At 45.3% G+C, this 21,831-nt stretch overlaps 1 protein-coding gene and 1 long non-coding RNA gene across 2 annotated transcripts in view; one reads left to right on the top strand and one right to left on the bottom strand.

Moving 5' to 3' along the window:
• LOC123428271 (probable metal-nicotianamine transporter YSL3) overlaps positions 1-21,831 on the top strand; it is a 116,894-nt gene that overhangs the window by 85,301 nt on the left and 9,762 nt on the right. The window lies entirely within an intron of this gene.
• LOC123428278 lies at positions 17,028-19,228 on the bottom strand. Its single transcript, XR_006622528.1, has 2 exons — positions 17,796-19,228; positions 17,028-17,538 (listed from the first exon to the last, which is right to left on the bottom strand). It is a non-coding gene; the product is annotated as an uncharacterized LOC123428278 (long non-coding RNA).

Raw genomic sequence — 21,831 nt, 5'->3', positions numbered from 1 at the left:
GCAAAGATGCCAAAATAGGAATATTTTGATGGAGTCAAATGGTGTTGGAAGTAATTCTCGTCGATGGAGGATGTCAATATCTATCCAACGAGCTAAAGAACGTCAAAATCAGACATCGGGATGAATTAATTATGGCCGAAACAAAAATCAGCCGAAAACAATTTCTACATGTTATGGACATCTGGAAATGGACGGACATCCGACAATGTCCGTAAATCCATGATTTTGCGTCTCATGTGGGGTTCCGAACGTCCAAAAAGTTCCGGACATTCGTTGCTTCGCGGGGGTCCAGACATCCGGAAAGGGCCGCACATCTGGTGGGACTTGGCTAAATCGAGATCTCAGATTTGCGACGTGATTTTGGACAGAAATTTTGATTTTTGGGGTCAAAATTGATGGGGAAATAGAAAAATTAGGGCATATTTCGTGGTGGGAAATCATATCTACTTGCGAAACATGAATTGCATGGATCAAAAACAACAAAATCTCATAAGAACCAACAAATGACAAAATTATTGGTGAGGCTATTTTCGATGGGGATTTTCGAATTGGGACAAAAAATTAAGATAGAAAACAAAGGGAAGGAGTCCAATTTCATGAGAAACGTGGCTCTTGATACCAAGATGATACGGGGTGGAACCTCTAGATGTCGATCTTTCATGAATTGGAAAGGAAAACCTCAATAACACGAAGAACACGGGGATGAAGGGGGAGAAAACACAAGAGGAAACACTAAAGAACAAGTCCAATCAGACATCCACTAGATTCACCACACACAAGATCCACAAAGGTACTTGAACAACAAAGGGAAACAAGGATACATGATAAACTTCATCCCAGATCCCAAAGGGAGATGAGATCTTGAATCCACTAGGGATCTTCCATAAGAAGGTGCCTTGACATCCACGAGGGGGTCTTCTCACATGGACGCATCATCTCCATGGGAGAGGGGTAGTGGAATGAGAAATCCTCAACTAATCTATGAGCTAAACCATTGCTAACCCTAGAAAGGAGGTGGGTGAAGAGTATATATAGTCTTAGCCACGAAGTGTTAAGTGTGGGAGAGATAAAAGGCCAAAGGCTGCGGCTACGCACACACGGTTTTGTATGACCGGAGGCTTCCGGTCGTTCGGTGCCTCACCAGGGACCGTACGTCCGGTGGCGTCCCGACTTCCGACAGTTCGGCTCGATCGAAGTGTCGTCGGATTTCCAAAGGACGTCGGTCGTCCAATGGCTGGAGGGTGTCGGACGTCCACTGGCGTCCGGATTTCCCTTAATTCGGCCCAGTTGAACTATCGTCCGATTTCTGGAGGACGTTGGTCGTCCGGTGGCATCCGGTCGTTCGGCCTCTATAGACTTCCGGCATCGCCTCTCGAGGTGCTTGTTCATACATCTCCTTGTTGACTTGGCCTTAACTCCAAGTGTCTTCATGGTCGTCTTGGATGCAGGTGAGTATACACAAGGTCCATACATGAGGTAGCATCCATGTCTTGAGTGAATTGAAAGGAGAGGCACTTAGGATCAAATTCACCTTTTGTCTAATGGCACTTTGGGCTTGGGGAGTAGTCGGAGTGTACATGGGGATGATCGTAGCATGCTCCGCATCAAGGTCAAAGAGAAGAATATGGGGATGTGGGTGCTACCTGTGCCCTATATTCACCTAGATGTGTCCTCTTTGTTGAATCATGCCTCACTAGCAAAAAAAGTTGTTGAAACCACTTAGAATGGGGTTGATTCGCGTGGGTTTCCAAAAATCAGGGTAGTAAAGTACCTGGTTTAATAGTTCAAGTCTTTCACTAGGCAATCCATGAAACCTCGGGGGTATATGGAGTTATTTAATCAGGGAAAATAAAGAAATTCTTAAATATAAAGATCAAAGGTAAGTGTGGCACAAAAATATCAAGAAAAATGAGCAAGAACAAAATCAGCATTACAATGATCCTCCAATAACCACGTTCCAATGCAAAGGTGGTGGTTGTGGTGGTTGTCTACATCATCAATTCCATACCCCGTGGATGACAATGTTGAAAGGATCGATATGGTTGGCTAGAGGGGGGGTGAATAGACAACGACCACTTTTTAATTAGTCTTAACAAGTTAAGGTAAACAACATACGGGTTCACAAATAATACGACAATGAGGTGAACCCTAAAGAAGCTAACAACGAGAGCTATTAAGACAAGTAAGATATAGTCACAAGCATAAGCAAATACAAAGTAAAGGATAGAGATAACCACAAGTGGAACCGATGGAGACGAGGATGTGTTACCGAAGTTCCTTCCCTTTGACATGAAGTACGTCTCCGTTGGAGCGGTGTGGAGGCACAATGCTCCCCAAAAAGCCACTAAGGCCACCGTATTCTCCTCACGCCCTCGCACGATGCAAGGTACCGTGATTCCACTATAGGTGCCCTTGAAGGCGGCGACCGAACCTTTACAAACAAGGTTGGGGCAACTCCAAACAAAGCTTGGAGGCTCCCAACTAGACCACGAAGCTTCACCACAATGGAATATGGCTTCGAGGTGACCTCAACCGTCTAGGATGCTCAAACACCCAAGAGTAACAAGATCCACAAGGGATTGGTGGGGGAATCAACTTTTCTCTTGGTGGAAGTGTGGATCTAGGCCTTCTCAACCAATCCCTAAAGAATCAACAAGTTTGATTGGCTAGGGAGAGAGATCGGGCACTTTTGAGCTTGGGGCGCAACAATGGAGCTTAGAGAGGTAAGAGATGAGATTCCACAACTAGAAGAACCCTTTATATAGTGGGGGCGAGAAATCAGACCGTTTTCCCACTCTCTGCCCGAGCTGCAGCGGTACTACCGCTGGCACTCCAGCGGTACTACCGCTGACCAGGGGCGGTACTACCGCCACCTAGCGGTACTACCGCTGGATGCAGCGGTACTACTGCTGGGCCCCTGGTAGTGCAAAAGCACTACCACCGCCAAGAAAGTCTTCGCAAAAAGGTCCGTCCACGAACAACCGCTAGGCAGGCGGTACTAAGCTCCTGGAGCGGTACTACCGCTGACCAGGGGCGGTACTACCGCCAGCCAGCGGTACTACCGCTGGCTGCAGCGGTACTACCGCTAGCATTCCAGCGGTACTACCGCTAGGGCCAGCGGTACTACCGCTGGGGACCAATTTGCAAGAAGGAAAGAAACACAGTGGCGGGGGCCGCTCCAATGAAGAAGGTAAGGGAGAATATATGAAGTGTGCGCGTGCAAAGATAGATTCCACCCAAACCTTTCCACTACGGATCCCCTCTTAATAGTACGGCTTTCCTATGACTCAAATAAAGAGAATCGTAGAGAGCGTCGTGCTTCCGTTTCATGAATGAGGAGACGAGTCGTCTTGTGCCGTTGACGTGTATTATCTGAAACCTTAACACACACGGTTAGTCCTTTACAGTACTGTCATTAATCACTAAAATTACTTAGGCATAAACTATGCCCCAACAATCTCCCCCTTTTTGGTGGATTGATGACAATACCGGATTTGCACAGAGAATAATATGAGAACAAAAAGATAGAGATATATGACAATACGGGGCATATGACTCACAGCATATGATGGAAATAAATCTCACATAAGTTCATGTCTCACAAACGATTGCAAACTAGAAGCAAACCAAGTTCGAAGCAAACCACGAAAGAAAGCAAAGCAAAGCAAAGTTCGACTATGAAAGCAAATCTAGCTCCTAGACTCTCTCCCCCTTTGGCACAAGACACCAAAAAGGGGCACACCTAACGCCACAGATAGTTACTCCTCATCCTCAGCATCGCCAGACTCGTCGGTACCCTCCTGATCGTCCTGCTCCTCCTCTTCCTCCTCATCGCCAGACCACTGGTAACCTTGAGCCTGCATCCAAGTAGCCTCTGGAGTGATGTCGTCCTCTGATCCGCTGGAGATGTCCACATCAAGAGTCCTGAGAACACGCTTGTCCCTCTGGCAGCTCTCCTTCTGAGCCACGTGTGTATGGTACTGACCCTTAGCCTGCATACAGAATAGAGTCTTCATCTTATCCTGCAGTTTGATGGCCCAAGATGGCATGACAGAAGAGCGGGACTGAGAGGCGGTTCCTCTGTCAGCAACAGTCTCTGTGTCAGTATCCATGTGCTGAGAGGAAGTTGATGGGTTGGCCCATTTCTCCTTGACGCGAAGCTTGATCGGGTCGTGCACAATGTAGTCAGACTGAGTGTAGAGCACCTCCTCCAGAAAAGCCTCTTGCCACTTGTGACGAATATAAGCAAACATATAGGGCCCATAGATGGGAACCTTACGCATGATGATGCAGTTCCAGAGCTCCGTGAACATCACATCAGAAATATCAAGAGGGGCAGACTCCTTAGTCATAGCCTCCTCACAAAGCAGCAGCATCTCAGCCAAAGAGCCATGAACCTCGTCGAAGTTACCAATGCGAGGGAAGAGGGTGTTGCGAAGGATCCGATGCATGATGTCCAGATGCTTGGGGAGCACACCCTTCCTCAAATAGAGTTCCTGCAATCTGTCCTTTGTGGCGGGCCTATCAGTGAGGGCTGCAGCATGTGGGCGCAACCCAAGTGGAGTGTCAGCCCTCTCGAAGTCAACCTTGAGGAATGTCATGAATTCACGCCAGGTAACGGTCATCTTCTGAGTCCCAATCATCCACATCATAGAGCGCTCTTCATCAGGAGAGAAGTGGACCGTGACATAGAACTGAGCAACAGCAGTGGGGTCAAAATATGTCTTGAAAGTGATGATGTCCTTGATGCCCAGTTTGTCAATCAGAGAGAGGGCATCACCAAAATAGTCCAGGTTCCGCTGAAGATGGGCTAGGTCAATCCACTGAACGGGGACATAGTTCTTCTTGAAATGCATGACAATATCACGGTAGATCCTGCACTGATCCTTTGCCCAAACATGATCAACATCCTTGATCACAGCCTTCTCTTTGAGATAATGGTTCTGAGTGCGAAACCGCAGAAAGTCCTTGGGGGACATTGTTCGGACATTGATCCTCTTATCCTTGCTCGCGGTCTTCTTGAAGGACTGCTTTTTGGGTTGCAGACCTGAGGTGGCAGACCCCTCGGGAGCCTCTGGGTTGCGATACTGCTTTGACTGCGTGTCCCGTGGGGGGTTCGAACGGCGAGAACTACCTGTGACACAAAACACACAGCGAAAAGAGGCGACAAAAAGAGTCAAGGCAATGAACTAGAAAAAGTAGAAAAATAAACACTCATTGCCAAGCACATGAAAGGAATGCACAGTGAATCCTCCTGGCGGTAGTACCGCTACCCCTGGCGGTAGTACCGCTGGGGTCCTAGCGGTAGTACCGCTACCCCTGACGGTAGTACCGCTGGGGGTCCTAGCGGTAGTACCGCTACCCCTGGCGGTAGTACCGCTGGGGTTTGACTTTCAGATCTGACAGATAAAAATAGACCTCATGCATAGGGCTACACGATTTTGACAAGGGGCATGGGTTGTATATGAACGCTAAGAACTCCACCCCAGCCCTACTCACATGAGGATCACAGGTATCACCGAAATAAGTACATGCCTAGGCAAGAGAGAGCAAGCTTTAGATCTAATCCAAACATACTTCAAGTGCTTGATCTAAAACAAGTAAATCCTAGGGCATGGCAAAATAATCAGCAACGATTCATAGGACCTACACTCCCCTCAAATATCTCCTTCATGCCATCCAAGAACAAGGCACAAGATCAAAGACATGGATCCAATCCCCCAATGCTCCTAACCCTAGAACAAGATCATCAACCAAATAGAAGAAGGGGAGGAGCTTTACCGGGATTCATGGCCCTTGGAGGAGGAAGGAGAGGTGGAGCAACCCCTCCAATCCAACGAAGAGAAGGAGCTCCAAGAAACGAGATCAAAACACGGGAATTTCGGGCTAGGGGAGGGAGAAGCCGCGAGGAAGAAGAAAGAGCCTGAGAAAAACGGGCTCCCCCTCCTTTATATAGCCCAAGGGGTACGGGCCAGCGGTAGTACCGCTGACGACCTAGCGGTAGTACCGCTGCTTGGCGGTAGTACCGCTGGATGCAGCGGTAGTACCGCTGGGGTCCTGGCGGTAGTACCGCTCCCCCTGGCGGTAGTACCGCTCCCCCTTGAGACAGCCCTAAAAATTTCCTAGCAAGTCGCGTTAGATGGGAATCGTGGCGGTAGTACCGCCATACCTAGCGGTAGTACCGCTGGGGTCCTGGCGATAGTACCGCTGCAAATGTCACAACGCGGCCTAGGATAAGAGAAGAACTTGGGAAATGACAAGTAAGTAAAAAGAGATAGCACCTAGAAAAATGTACTGACGTGTCATTGTATATCCTTTCTTCTATACCAAAGAAAGGTGGGAGGGGCGGTGGCCGAGGCCACCTATGTTTGAGACAATGGTATGACACCGCGAAGAATTATCCTTGGGTTCATGACCAATGCTCGTCTTTGAAGCACAAGTGCCATTTGACAATGGCTAAAGTGAAAGACTAGATTGATTTATGCATAATGGGGGGAGCGAAAGTTCATTGAGAGAACAACACTACCCCTATGTCCATGCCTACATCTTGACCAAGATGGAATGCAAAGTGAGGTGCAACATGCCTAGTTTCAATCCACATTACTTGAATCAATGATATCTAGCTCATGCCTTAACTCCCGGAACCTTGCTTCATCTAGAGGCTTAGTGAAAATATCTGCAAGTTGCTCTTCAGTGTGGATGAAGTGAACCTCAATATCACCTAGCTTGATATGTTCACGAATGAAGTGATGACGAATATCAATATGTTTGGTTTTGCTATGTTGCACTGGGTTGAGGGAAATCTTGATAGCGCTTTGATTGTCACATAGAAGAGGCACTTTGTCACAAGTGACACCATAATCCTTTAAAGTTTGCCTCATCCATAGCAATTGTGCACAACAACTTGCAGCTGCCACATACTCAGCTTCGGTGGATGATAAGGAGACGCAATTCAGCTTCTTTGACGACCAACTTACCAATGAGCGACCAAGGAATTGGCATCCTCCAGATGTTGACTTCCTCTCCACACAATCTCGTGCCCAATCTGAGTCAGAATAGCCAACTAGATTGAAGTTTGCTCCTTTGGGATACCAGAGGCCAAAGTTTGGGGTATGAGCCAAATATCAAAATATTCGCTTAACAGCCATGTAATGGCTTTCTTTTGATGCGGATTGAAACCGTGCACATATCCCTACACTCAACATAATATCCGGTCTAGATGCACAAAGGTAAAGGAGGGATCCAATCATGGAGCGGTATACCTTTTGATCCACTGCTTTACCATTGGGATCACTGTCAAGCTTGCATCTTGTTGGCATGGGGAACTTGACCGGTTTGACATCTTCGAGCTCGAACCGTTTGAGCATGTCTTGAGTGTACTTGGCTTGTTTGATGAATGTCCCTTCTAGACCTTGTGTAATCTCGAACCCGAGTAAGAACTTCAACTCTCCCATCATGGACATCTCAAACTTCTCAGTCATTAGTGCAGCAAATTCTTCATTGAAGGAAATGTTAGGAGAGCCAAAGATAATATCATCAACATATAGTTGGCATATGAACAAATCTCCTTTAACCCTCTTAGTAAAAAGAGTGGGATCTATCTTCCCAATTTCAAACCCACGATCTTGTAACAACTCAGTAAGATACTCATACCACGCGCGTGGGGCTGGTTTAAGGCCATAGAGTGCCTTATTGAGTTTGTACACATGATTGGGGAGCTTGGGATGTTCGAATCCCGGGGGTTGTTTGACATAGACCAACTCATTCAAAGGACCATTAAGAAAGGCACTTTTCACATCCATTTGTTGTAATTTGAAGTTATGATGAGAAGCAAATGCAAGCAACATGTGAATAGATTCTAGACGAGCAACAGGGGCAAAGGTTTCACCGTAGTCGATACCCTCGACTTGGGAGTAGCCTTGAGCCACCAATCTTGCCTTGTTCGAATCACAATTCCATTGGCATCTTGCTTGTTCTTGAATATCCATTTGGTCCCGATGACATTATGTTCCTCCGTTGGCCGAGGCACTAAATCCCAGACTTGGTTGCGCTCGAAGTTGTTAAGTTCTTCGTGCATGGCCATAAGCCAATCCTCATCATCGAGCGCTTCCTGTACCTGTTGAGGTTCACAATACAAGACAAACGCGTGATGCTCACAATAATTCCAAATCTGTTGACGGGTGGATACTCCCCTTTTTAAACTGCCAAGTACATTCTTCATAAGATGTGACTTGACTCTCAGCTTGTTCGCATTCTTGGCTGCTCGACGCTCTAAGAGTTCTTCATTAGATAACGGGGGAGCATCGACTTGTTTCCTTTGCTTGCCCTTGCGTCTTGAGCCGGCTGTTGTTGCTCCAGAAGGGAATTGTGAGACAGTCTCCTGATCATCTTGACCTTCGACTTGAGCAGGTTCACTAGTTTGTTCTTGTATTTGTGGTTGCTCTTGATCTTGATCCTGTGCTTCTACTTGGTCTGGATCTCGGGGTTGCACTTGATCTTGATCATGAGCAGGTTCGGAGTCTTGGGGTAGTGCTTGAATATTCTGAGACACATCATCTTTGTTGGGCAATTTATCTTGACCTTGAGCTAGTTTATTTTGTTGAGAGTCTTCTCTTTGTTCATTGGAAGCGTGTGGGGCTTGTGGAGGTGATGGCTCCACTTGAATAGAGCATTGTCCTTCTCCTTCGGCCACAAGGGGTTCCTCAATGGGGAGTATTTGACCAATCCACATTCTTCTTATGGCTTGGGGAGGAATTTCATCACCTACATCACAAAGACCACTTTGCTCCACTTGAGAGCCATTATTTTCATCAAACTCTATGTTACACGTCTCCTTAATTAGTCCGGTTGACTTGTTGAGGACACGGTAAGCATGAGAGTTTGTAGCATAACCAACAAAGATACCCTCATGTGATCTAGAATCAAATTTAGCTAACCGTGTTCCTTTCTTGAGAATGAAACACTTACAACCGAATACCCGGAAGTACTTGAGATTGGGTTTGTTTCTAGTTAGAATCTCATACGGAGTCTTGTTCAAGCCTTTGCGGATGTAGAGCCGATTGGATGCATGACATGTTGTGTTGATGGCCTCTGCCCAGAAGTTATATGGAGATTTGAATTCTGCCATCATTGTCCTTGCAGCGTCTATCAAGGTCCGGTTCTTCCTTTCTGCCACGCCATTTTGCTGAGGGGTATATGGTGCAGAATATTGGTGTTTTATTCCCTCATCACCTAGAAACTCATCTAAGGTGTAGTTCTTGAACTCGGTGCCGTTGGCACTCCTAATCATCAAGATATTTGCTTCATGTTGACGTTGCGCTTCATTAGCAAAGTTGATGACCGTTTGTTGAGTTTCACTCTTCTTTTTAAAGAAATATACCCAGGTATATCTTGGGTAGTCGTCAACAATCACTAAGCAATACTTTCTGCCTCCAAGACTATCAAATGATGGAGGACCAAACAGATCCATATGGAGAAGTTCCAATGGCCTCTTAGTGTAGATAAGAGTCGTTGGACGATGAGCAGTTTCATGAATCTTTCCTTCAATGCAGGCACTGCAAACACGATCTTTAGCAAAACTCACATTTGTTAGTCCACGAACATGGTCCCCTCTCAGAAGACTTTGCAAAGATCTCATATTGACATGAGCTAAACGGCGATGCCAAAGCCAGCCCACATCAACTTTAGCCATTAAACAAGTCGCAGTCTTAGTGGGTCGCTTTGAGAAGTTCACCACATAAAGACCATTTTCGACATGTCCAACATAAGCTGCTTTAAGAGTCTTGCTCCTCAGGAGGACCACAGTGTCAATATTAAAGAATGTGAAAAAACCCATAATTGCAAGTTGACAAACCGAAAGTAAATTGTAGGCAAGTGACTCAACAAGCATGACCTTCTCAATAGATAAATCTTGAGAGACGACCACCTTACCAAATCCCAGTACCTTTCAAGAGGATGCATCGGCGAATTGGACATGGGTGGGCATACATGGAGAAGGATGCACATCCACCACTAAGTCCTTGCTTCCGGTCATATGATTTGTTGCTCCACTATCGAGCAACCATGACACCCCACCGGAAGCAAACTCCTGCAATAGATCAAGGCTTGGTTTTAGGTACCCATTTCTTAATGGGTCCTTTCATGTTAGAGACAAGGGTCTTAGGAACCCAGATAGCCCATTCAATATCCTCATTGTAGGAACCAACAAATCTGGCATAAACATGCCCATCACTAGCACAACACAAAATATAAGAAGAATTGAGTTTGCCGGCTGTGTTAGTAGGAACGATTTTGCCCTTCTTGGGGTTCCCATAGTCCACCTTGTTCCTGTTCACCTTCTGAGTCCCCTCACCCTCTTTGACAAAGATGTCCATGAGGGTGGGAGATCGTTTGTTCTTGTTCCTTCTTTTACCTTTTGACTTGGAGGTAAGTCCAAGTCCTTCCTTTCCTGCAACACCCTTTTGAGTGCTCAAGAGATCGTTCAGACTCTTCTCACCTTGTATGCATGCCACAAGGTCCTTCTCAAGTTTCTCCTTTACCTTGGCATTTTCCTCCACAAGATGTACATGCTCACAACAGGGGTTAGTTGCACAATCATTATCAATTAATACAAAGGGAGGACAAGTAGAGATCTCCTTGGTAAGCTTTGCTTGGAGTTGATCATGAGACTCTTTCAGAGAGAAATGAGCACCTTTCAAGGCCTTGTGGGCCTTGTCAAGTATGTCAAACTCCTCTTTGAGTCTGTCATGGCCAACCCCAAGAGCATACTTTTCAGATTTAAGCATACGAGTAAGAACAACATCATGATCTAGTTTCTTTTGCATTTTAGCGCAGTCATCGTTATATGACTCCTCAAGAGCCAAACGAAGAGTGCGCTGCTCTTCTAGAGCACTAGATAATTCAGCAATTTCATCGGCATAGTCACGACTATGTCCCTGAAGCTCGGAGATGGTCTCCTCATGAGACTCAATGAGGTCAGTGGCCTCACCCAGTTGTTCCAAGAGAGCAACAAAGTGCTTCTTGGGTTCTCCCTTAATAGTGCACAGAAACTTATCAAGATCATGCTCATTAAGTTCCCCAACATCACTATCTTCAACACAATTTAACAATGAAGGAGCAGAAGCAATGTTGGTCTTAATGATGGGAGTTACCTGATTGATACCTTTTGCCATGAGGCACTTGGTGATGTGGTTCTCATTGGGGGCGTTGAAGAGAGACACCTTCTGGGAAGAGGTAGTGGCAATAGCAACAGTTGCCGTTGCCACTGTATCATCATCATCACCATCATCATCGGAAGGATACTCTTCAAGGGCCACCATCCCTTTTGGGTGAGGTTTCTTCACAAAGTTGTTCTTGATTGGAAATGATTTGGTTTTGTCTTTGCGAATGAGCTTGCCTCTGTTGTCTTCCCTTTTCTCATAGGGACATTCGGCCACGAAGTGACTCACGTTACCACAGTTATAACATGTCCTTACTCGTTGTTTGGGTTTGAATCCACTCGAGTTGTTCTTGGTGAAGGTGGGTCTTGAGTTCCTCTTGTTGCCCCAGAATTGCCTTGATGCAAGAGCCATGTGCTCATGATAGGCATACTTTGTGTCTTCAGGGCAGCTCTCCTCTTCCTCATCTTCTTCTTCTTCTTCAAGCATTGCTTTTGCTTTCGCAAGGTTGGGTGAAGTTGTCTTTGATCGAACACGAGCAAGTGCATTGTCGGCTGTTTCGTTCATGATTGACATTGCAATGAACTCATCCAACACCTCACTGGAAGACAAGGAGTGGAAGTCTGGCCGCTGACGAATGACAGATGACATGGCTTTGTTGAAAGGCATGATGGCTTTGAGGAACTTGCGCTTGACCCATGTATCATCCACATCCTTATTCCCATGATCCTTGAGCGCCACAGCAATAGCAGTCACCCTCCGATAGAGATCACGAGGGTCCTCGTCTTCCTTCATCACAAACTCATCGGCCTTATCAAGTATCACTTCATAGTTGGATCGCTGAATGCTTGAGCTTCCCTTGTAAAACACCATAATATGCTCCCAACAATCCTTGGCCAACATGAAGGGACGCAAGTGGGGAAGATCTTCAGGTGGCACTGCAGACTGGAGAATAAACAACGCAGAGTGATTGTATTGATTGTCTGCATCTTCTCTTGGAGTGAGGTTGCTTGGGTAATGGGGATAATATCCTTGCTCGATGATTCTCCACAAGTTTGGTGAGCTGTGATTCAAATGAGACTTAATAGAAAATACCTAGTTAGCAAAGTCACCTTTCACAAGCTTAGGAGGAGGACCAACAGGATTAAGACGAGGTGCGGGAACGGATCCTCCATAGACCATGGGGGGTGGAACTGAGGCATATGTTCCAGTCCCATCCTTTTCGTGAGATGAGGTAGGTCGCATACCTTTAGCCGCTTCCTTAGAGGAGTTGGCCTCCGAATCGGTGACGGTGGGTTTAACCACTATAGCCGGTTCGGGTGAACTCTTAAGTCCCTCAATTAACTCTTTAAGCATGGTCTTGACTTCGTTCGTCAAGGACGTCTTGAGGGCGGCCATAGCCGTATTCAAGTCGTCCCTTGTGACCGAGGTCAAGTCCATGGCCTCGGGTTGCCCATGGTTAATTCCCTCTCCGCCTTCCATACTCTTCGGGTGGTTAGACCCTTAATAAAGAGACGTGGCTCTAATACCAATTGAAAGGATCGATATGGTTGGCTAGAGGGGGGGTGAATAGACAACGACCACTTTTTAATTAGTCTTAGCAAGTTAAGGTAAACAACATACGGGTTCACAAATAATACGACAATGAGGTGAACCCTAAAGAAGCTAACAACGAGAGCTATTAAGACAAGTAAGATATAGTCACAAGCATAAGCAAATACAAAGTAAAGGATAGAGATAACCACAAGTGAAACCGATGGAGGCGAGGATGTGTTACCGAAGTTCCTTCCCTTTGACAGGAAGTACGTCTCCGTTGGAGCGGTGTGGAGGCACAATGCTCCCCAAAAAGCCACTAAGGCCACCGTATTCTTCTCACGTCCTCGCACGATGCAAGGTACCGTGATTCCACTATAGGTGCCCTTGAAGGCGGCGACCGAACCTTTATAAACAAGGTTCGGGCAACTCCACACAAAGCTTGGAGGCTCCCAACTAGACCACGAAGCTTCACCACAATGGGATATGGCTTCGAGGTGACCTCAACCGTCTAGGATGCTCAAACACCCAAGAGTAACAAGATCCGCAAGGGATTGGTGGGGGAATCAACTTTTCTCTTGGTGGAAGTGTGGATCTAGGCCTTCTCAACCAATCCCTAAAGAATCAACAAGTTTGATTGGCTAGGGAGAGAGATCGGGCACTTTTGAGCTTGGGGCGCAACAATGGAGCTTAGAGAGGTAAGAGATGAGGTTCCACAGCTAGAAGAACCCTTTATATAGTGGGGGGGCAGAATCAGACCGTTTTCCCACTCTCTGCAGCCGTACTACCGCTGGCACTCCAGCGGTACTACCGCTGACCAGGGGCGGTACTACCGCCACCTAGCGGTACTACCGCTGGAACTCCAGCGGTACTACCGTTGGAACTCCAGCGGTACTACCGTTGGGCCCCTAGTAGTGCAAAAGCACTACCACCGCCAAGAAAGTCTTCGCAAAAAGGTCCGTCCACGAACAACCGCTAGGCAGGCGGTACTAAGCTCCTGGAGCGGTACTACCGCTGACTAGGGGGCAGTACTACCGCCAGCCAGCGGTACTACCGCTGACCAGGGGCGGTACTACCGCCAGCGAGCGGTACTATCGCTGACCAGGGGCGGTACTACCGCCAGCCAGCGGTACTACCGCTGGCTGCAGCGATACTACCGCTAGCATTCCAGCGGTACTACCGCTGGGGACCAATTTGCAAGGAGGAAAGAAACACAGTGGCGGGGGCCGCTCCAATGAAGAAGGTAAGGGAGAATATATGAAGTGTGCGCGTGCAAACATAGATTCCACCCAAACCTTTCCATTATGGATCCCCTCTTAATAGTATGGTTTTCCTATGACTCAAATAAAGAGAATCATAGAGAGCACCGTGCTTCCGTTCCATGAATGAGGAGACGAGTCGTCTTGTGCCGTTGACGTGTATTATCTGAAACCTTAACACACACGGTTAGTCCTTTACGGTACTGTCATCAATCACCAAAATTACTTAGGCATAAACTATGCCCCAACAAATGTTCATGTAGCGAAGGCAACATGGTCCCATTGCATATTTGTGGAGAAAACGTCACTAGATTTGGTGTCGAATCCAGCATCTAAGCAATGCCGATTTCACCAAATCTATTGATAGGACGACTAGAAGAACTAAATGCATAGTGGTAAGAGCAGAAAGTGTGGTCGGTGGTTTGTGTAGGATCACATGCACCATCGAACGTCTTAAAGTTTGGTGTAGGACATATCTTAACTTGGGTCACAAACAAATCCACTCGGAGGAGGCGGTCCAAGGATTGCGGAGCGAGAGTCACTTAGACGTAGAGGAAGTATTCAATCAATGTCGAGGTATATAAAGGAAAATTGAAATGAAGTAAATATAGGTAGAGCTCTCCTTATTAATAATTCATCAATTGCACATACAATGAGGGATTCCTCTTTATATAACTAGGGGGTGCAAAATAAGGGATCACTTTAATGTTAAGTGGAGGGATTTGGCCCGTAATAGGCCGGTGGGGTCCTTCACTTGAGGAAAACTCACTTAGGGGGAAACAAGTATAATCCACTCAACCATCAAGTTGAGCACTCTATCGTCACGAACAAGATTTTAACAATGAGTTTGGGAAGTTTCTCCCCATGAGCCCCGCATCTCCCTAAGTCTCATCATAACTATTCCATGTACACCTCTTGAAATGGTGCTGGTAATTATTTAGTGAAAGAATCAGAAAGGTTGTCACATGACTAGTGTGCAATATTCTTGCCCCATTAATCTTCTACATGTCATGCGCATGAAGAACTTAAGATTAATATACTTTGTGAGATTACTCTTCGCGTAACACTTCTGGACTTGTGCAACACAAGCAACATTATGTTCATAGATAAGTGTAGGAGTTTGTACGGTGTCCAACCCAGACGTCTGTTGAGTGTGTCCAATCATCCGCCAACGATATACACACCCTTTGGATGCTTCCTATAGTGTTATGTTTTCTTAGGGGTTTGTGGAAGTCGACATAAGAACTTTCTTGGATGATTTACAGGAATATTTAGTTCCGGTACAAAGTATAACATATTGAATCTTTGACTTAGAAGTATACTCGTCCGATAGAGCCTACATCTACATAACCTATAAGTGATATATATTGGTTCCCACTATAAAACATATCAAGATATCTAGTCCCTTGCATGTAGTGGAAAACATCATTGATGTGTTTCCCGTGTGTCTTGCTAGGATCATAATTGTATGTAGAAAGTAAATGGATGGTGAACACAATGTCCAACCGTGTATAATTTGTGAGGTACATGAATACTCCAACTACAGTCAGTTAGAGAAATACTAGTGGCGGACCCCCCCCCCCCTCTTCCTTAGCCTCAGTGGGTCCTTGTCTTGTTTGAAAGATTGCCCAATCATCAATGTCTTAGAAGGATTTTCCTTGTCAAATCCAAATCTTTCTAACACCTTTTAGGTGGTCGACTGGTGCAATAGAGTCTCAACAAGGAAATGCACAATTTCTAGACCTAGACATAACTTGGTTTTACCATTAGACAGGAACTCTCTTCCTTAATATTTCCATGTGTACCGATTTAGTCATCCCCACACTGCAAGATTATATATAATTCATCTTGAGGTCACCGTATAAAAACACATGAGCAACCTGCATTGCTAGTGTAGCCCTTCTTGTGAAGAAAGCAGCTCAAGTGATTATACCACATTCCATAGGTCCGTTTAAGTTCATAAAGTGATATTTTTTAAGTTGAACACTATATACACCCATGTTTGCTGTATCTTAGTTTGGAAAAGGGATACCTTCAGGTACCTTCATAAATATATAAGGCACATAAAAATAATTCAAATAATTATAGGGTCATGAAAATGGAATCATAATGACATGGGTATTCATTTTTTGAGAAAACAACTTTGCATCCATATTTCTGCGAGATCGATGAAAGCATGGTGGATGCACGATTCACGATGATTTGGTGGAGATGTCCTAGTGGTAACATGTTCCAGAACCTGTGTCGACGAGTATGATCCAAGGTTTTTGAATAGAGTGACTCAAGTAGATGTACATGTACATTAAGTATTTGATCAATGCAAATGTATAGAAAGTAAAATACACAAAGTGAATAGGGGGTAGACCAACATTTATTAATGATTTTCAACTACACATATAATAAGGAACCTCCTCTTTGTATAAAGAGAGGTGAGGGGTAAGTGTCCCCGTTAATGTTAAGTAAAGGGACTTGGTCCACAATGAGGTGATCGGCTGCCCCTTTAGAGGCCTAAGTTTCCCAACATACCTATCTAGAATGAGGGCTTCGAGCCCACCGTGATGAACATATGTGTAGTAGTGATACCATATTATTACCCCATGGGCGCCACTATATATATATATGTGTGTGTGTGTGTGTGTGTGTGAGGAATAATTATTCTTCATCCCCTTTATTTTAACATCAATGCAAAGTAATTTTACGTTTCGTAACTTTTTTCTAATTTTATACATAAAAAGAGATTGTACAAAAATATATAATCATCGTAAAAAATATTTTATGTCACGTAAAATTACAAACATAGAAATATAATGTAAAATGCACATAAAATGTGATTTTTATGGTCTTATGACCTGTATCTTTATTTTTTTATCAAATTTTACGTAATGAATCAATATAGATGTAATTATTTGTATTCCCGATATAATTTATTTATAAAACAGTCATAAGATTACTCAAGAATCACTTATGCACCCTGGATGACGAATAGACTTTCTATATATGTGTGTGTGTATATATATATATATATATTACTCCCTCCGTCCAAAAATATTTGTTTGAGGAATGGATGTATTTAGATGTATTTTAGTTTTAGATACATCCATTTCTATCCATTTTTGCGACAGGTAATTCCAGACGGAGGGAGTACATATCTAAATGTTACACACTACACTGCATATCTAAATGCTAAAATAAACATAGAACTAGAACTACACTACTCTCCCAGTCGTAGTACACCAGAGCACCGCAAGTCCAACCCCCAAACCTGAAAAAGGCAGCAACTACCGAACAACAGAACACGTGAACGCCTGACCAAGGGTCGACGGTGCACTGCACTGCACGCCAGCACCGCGGGCACTGAAACTACTTCGAACTGAATTGCAAAACACACACGGGCATGTGGAGGCTGCTTGTGGTAGGTCGCCGTCATCCTCCTGCCAGTCGTGGTCCTCTTGACGGCCACATAACAAATTTCATCACACGATGATCGCATCCAGCTAACAGGCGAGCCGCACGCCCGAGGAACCGAGATGTCCTCCTGTCATCGGCGAAGTGCACCGACGGCCAACTCGGAAAAGGGACGGTGGGGCCAGCTGCAAGGAGGAGAAGTTTGGTAAGAGGAGGCCGGTGCGCCAGGGAGCATCTCCTACTTGGGGTCGAGGTCGGGGCGCCCACTGCACTGCACCTCGAGGGATCGTGCACTGCAACAACCACATATCGGCTGCTCCCCCGAGGAGGTGAGGTTGAAGAAGGGTCAGAGAGCCAGCTCACCGATGGGAACCCGCCGTCTCGATGCGCGGGGACACACCAACCCCACTAGCAAGCACTAGATCGAGGTGGCGGACCTTACCTGCTGAATTCCGTTGACGGCAGGCAGTAGATGGCTCGTAGCCGTGGAGCACTAGGAGGTCCGGACCTTCCAGCTCCTCTATCGACCACCAGGAAGCAGCGGAGGGAGGAGTTGTTGTTCGGGATCCGCCTGGGAGGCTGGATCCGTGCCGGAGTCATCTCCTCTGGGATGGAATGATGGGGAGGAAGGGCAGCGGGGGTGGATAGTGGGTGGTGGCAAGATCCGTCATTTTGTGGCCGCGCTGATGATCGTGGTGGCCGGATCCGGTGGTGGAGGCCTCTCCGGGGGTCGGTGACGGACGGATCCCGCCATGGGCATGGGGAGCACTGGAGGATGGAGGGGGATAGGGGCGCGGGGGCCCTAACCTGTCAAGCACTCGCTTACTACGAACAGAGTATGATCACGAACAGTGGAACACGAACTCGATTTCAGAGAAGAAATAGCGAGGAATTTGGAGCTTTGCTGAGAAGGAAATGGAAATGTAGCTCACCGGCTAGGATTCAACCCTAGATTACAATAAGCATAAAGTTGCCAAAGGGGAAAGTTACATGGCTTTATAGCCAGAGGAGAAGAGGGACGCGCGACTGGTCAGGGGCTTTGTCGGAAATTCAATAGTGTCGCTTTATGTCATAACCGTTGAATCTGTGATGAAAGGAAGATGGCGCTTCCGACACCCTTCACAATACATTGATCACCAGGTGCTTTCTTCAGAGCCTGAGAATACCCTCATTTTAAATCTGAGCTTGTCCTCAAGCTCTAAACGCAAGGAAAATCTTCTGGATAAAAGCTGCATCTTTCCAAGTATCTTCTTCGGCAGGCATATTGATCCACTTGACCAGCCAACGCACCACAGGAATGCTTATCTCACCTTGGCGCTGAGGAACTAGTTTTTTGTCTAACACAGCTTCAGGCTCTCTTCTGATAGTTTCATCTGCATTCACCAGGGGCAAGTGAGGAGATGGCACCACATGCTCACCAATGTGCTTTTTCAGCTCGCTCATATGGAAGGTAGGGTGTAACTGGCATCCCTCTGGAAGTAATAACTTGTAAGCATGCTTGCCCACTCTTTCCAACACTCTAAAGGGGCCATAGAACTTAGAATGCAGTTTGAGGTGCTTATGCACGCTGAGAGAGGTGTGTCTATAAGGCTGCAGTTTTAGATAGACCATGTCCCCCACCATGAACTCTCTTTCCTTTCTTTTCTGACCAGCATACTACTTCATCCTAGCTTGTGCTTTACTTAGGTTGTGCTTGATCACTTCCATAGCCAGCTCCCTATTCTGCATCAAGTTGTCACTCTCTGCCCATATTGAATCAGGCAGTGCTTACTCAGCCACCATAATGCTTGAAATGGAGTCATGATGTGTGGTAAGAGGTATTATACCACCATTTTGCCAAGGCCAACCATCCATGCCACTTTCTAGGTTGTTGGAAGCACATGCACCTGAGATAGTTCTCCAAACATTAATTTACTCTCTCAGTTTGGCCATCAGTTTGAGGGTGGTAGCTTGTGCTCATGTGTAGCTTCACCTTCATGGATTTAAAAAGTTGCTGCCACAGATTGCTTGTGAAGATTATATCCCTATCAGTAACAATAACCATATGCATGCCATGCAGCTAAGACGTTGTTAGAAAATGCTCTAGCTACTGTCTAAACTGATATAGGATGTTTCATGGCTATGAAGTGAGCATATTTTGTGAATCTATCCACCACTACTAGGATCAGGTCCTTGCTCTCAGACACAGGCAATCCCTAAACAAAATCCATGCTTATATGTGCCCAAGAAAAATCAGGAACAAGAAGAGGTTCTAGCAAACCAGGATATGGTGTGTGCTCTGCTTTGTTAACCTGACAGACATGGCAGCTTTTGACAAACAACACAACATCGTGCTTTAAGCCTGACGAGTGAAAAACCAGCTTGACCCTGTGATAAGTTGCTCTCTCACCAGAATGTCCACCTAGTTCTGAATTATGAAATACTTTCATTATTTTCTGTCTCAGCTCAGTAGCTTTTCCTACCACCACTTTACTTTTATACCTCAGAATTCCATTACTGAAAGTATAAGCAATACTGTTTCCCTTATCTACCACACATGCAACAATCAACTCTTTGATCTTATCATCATCCTCATAACTTTTAATAATCTCCTTGACCTAAGTAGGTGAAACAGTTGTTGCAATCAGAGCAGAAAGCTTATGTTTCACCCTAGATAAATCATCAACAGCTTTGTTTTCCTTTCCTTTTCTGTATTCCACAGTAAAATTATAACCCAGCAGCTTCAACAAGAGTTTCTGCTGAATGCCCTCAGTGATCTTTTGCTCCTGGATGTACTTTAGGCTTTCCTGATCTGTTATGATTACCAAGGCAGTAGCTGCAAAGTAATGCTTCCATTTTTTAACTGCCTCAATGATGGCTAGAGCTTCTATATCATATGTAGACATAGCTACAGCTTTTGGTCCAATTGCCTTCGTGAAATAGGAGAGGGGTCTTCCTTCTTGCATTAGAACGGCTCCCAAACCATAACCACTAGCATCAGTTTCCAAAATGAATGGTTTTGTGAAATCAGGCAAAGCCAGCACATGAGTGTTAGTCAACTTCTGCTTCAATGTCTCAAATGCCTTGGTTTGTTCTTGCTGCCAATCAAATGCATTCTTTTTCAGGCAATCAAACAATGGTCTGGAAATTATCCTATATCCCTGAATAAATCTCCTGTAGTAACCACTCAAGCCCAAGAAACTTCTTAATTCAATGATATTAGCAGGAATAGGCCAATCCCGAAGAGCCTTAATCTTACAAAGATCAGTGGACACTCCTTCATTGATAATGTGACCCAGATATTCCACTTCTTTTTGCCCAAATGGACATTTCTCTATTTTGGCATACAACTTATTTTCTTGTAGTATCTCAAACACCTGCTTGATGTGCTCCTTGTGCTCCTCCCATGTCAGACTGAAGATCAATATGTCATCAAAGAAAACCACCACAAACTTTAGCAGGCCAAATAGCAGATTCATTAGTGCTTGGAATGATGGTGGACCATTTGTGAGTCCAAAAGACATCACCAGATATTCAAGCAATCCCGTGTGAGTTGAAAAAGCAGTTTTTGCTATATCCTCTTCTGCCATTCTTATCTGATGGTACCCATTTCTCAGGTCAATTTTTGAGAAGTGCTTTGCTCCTTTCAGCTGATCCATTAAATCCTCAATGACAGGTATTGGGTATTTGTTCTTTACAGTGATAGCATTCAGCTTCTGTAGTCAGTACAAAGCCTCCAAGATCCATCCTTCTTCTTTACTAGCAACACTGAAGAAGAAAAAGGGCTGGTGCTAGGCCTGATTAGTCCTTTCTTCAGTAGGTCCAAAATGATTTTCTCCAAAATTTCCTTTTGATGATGTGGTACTCTGTAAGGCCTCTGGTTCACCACTTTTTCTCCTTCCATGAGTGGAATCCTATGATCACAGGGTCTGCTAGGGGGTAGTCCACTAGGCTCTTGAAATAACTTCTCATATTGTTGAAGTAGGGGTTGCAAATCATTAGGCGCCTTAGTAGCTGTTAACTCATAATTTGCTCCACATATAGGAAACAGAAAGAAGCCACATACAACTTGCTCCATTAACCTACTAGTCTTGTCTCTGCTTTCAGTGATCTTTTCCAAGGGAACAGTTTCATCCACAAATGTGATTACTTGACCTTGTGTGCCTGCAATTTTCAACTCCATCTTGATAAAATCCATTTGAACTGGACTATATTTCTTAAGCCAATCCACTCCCAATGTCATATCGTACCCAGTCAACTTAAGGATCCTGAAACTGTCACAAAATTTACTGCCCTGAATTTCATATGGACAGTTTTTGACAGTAAATTCATTCCACAGTATCTCTCCACTAGCTACCACCATTTTCACCTTAATGTTAGCTACAGGTGCAATAGACATCTTGCTTGCCATTTCAGGAGATACAAATGTAGAAGTGCTTCCACTGTCCATTGTCTACCAGAGCAGTGGTTGTCACTTCTCCCACTTTCACTAACAAAAT

Source organism: Hordeum vulgare, chromosome 1H, assembly GCF_904849725.1.
Source record: "Hordeum vulgare subsp. vulgare chromosome 1H, MorexV3_pseudomolecules_assembly, whole genome shotgun sequence".
Classification (NCBI taxonomy): domain Eukaryota; kingdom Viridiplantae; phylum Streptophyta; class Magnoliopsida; order Poales; family Poaceae; genus Hordeum; species Hordeum vulgare.
Note: the sequence above shows the minus strand (reverse complement) of the source record. Positions and strands in the feature narration are given on the sequence as shown.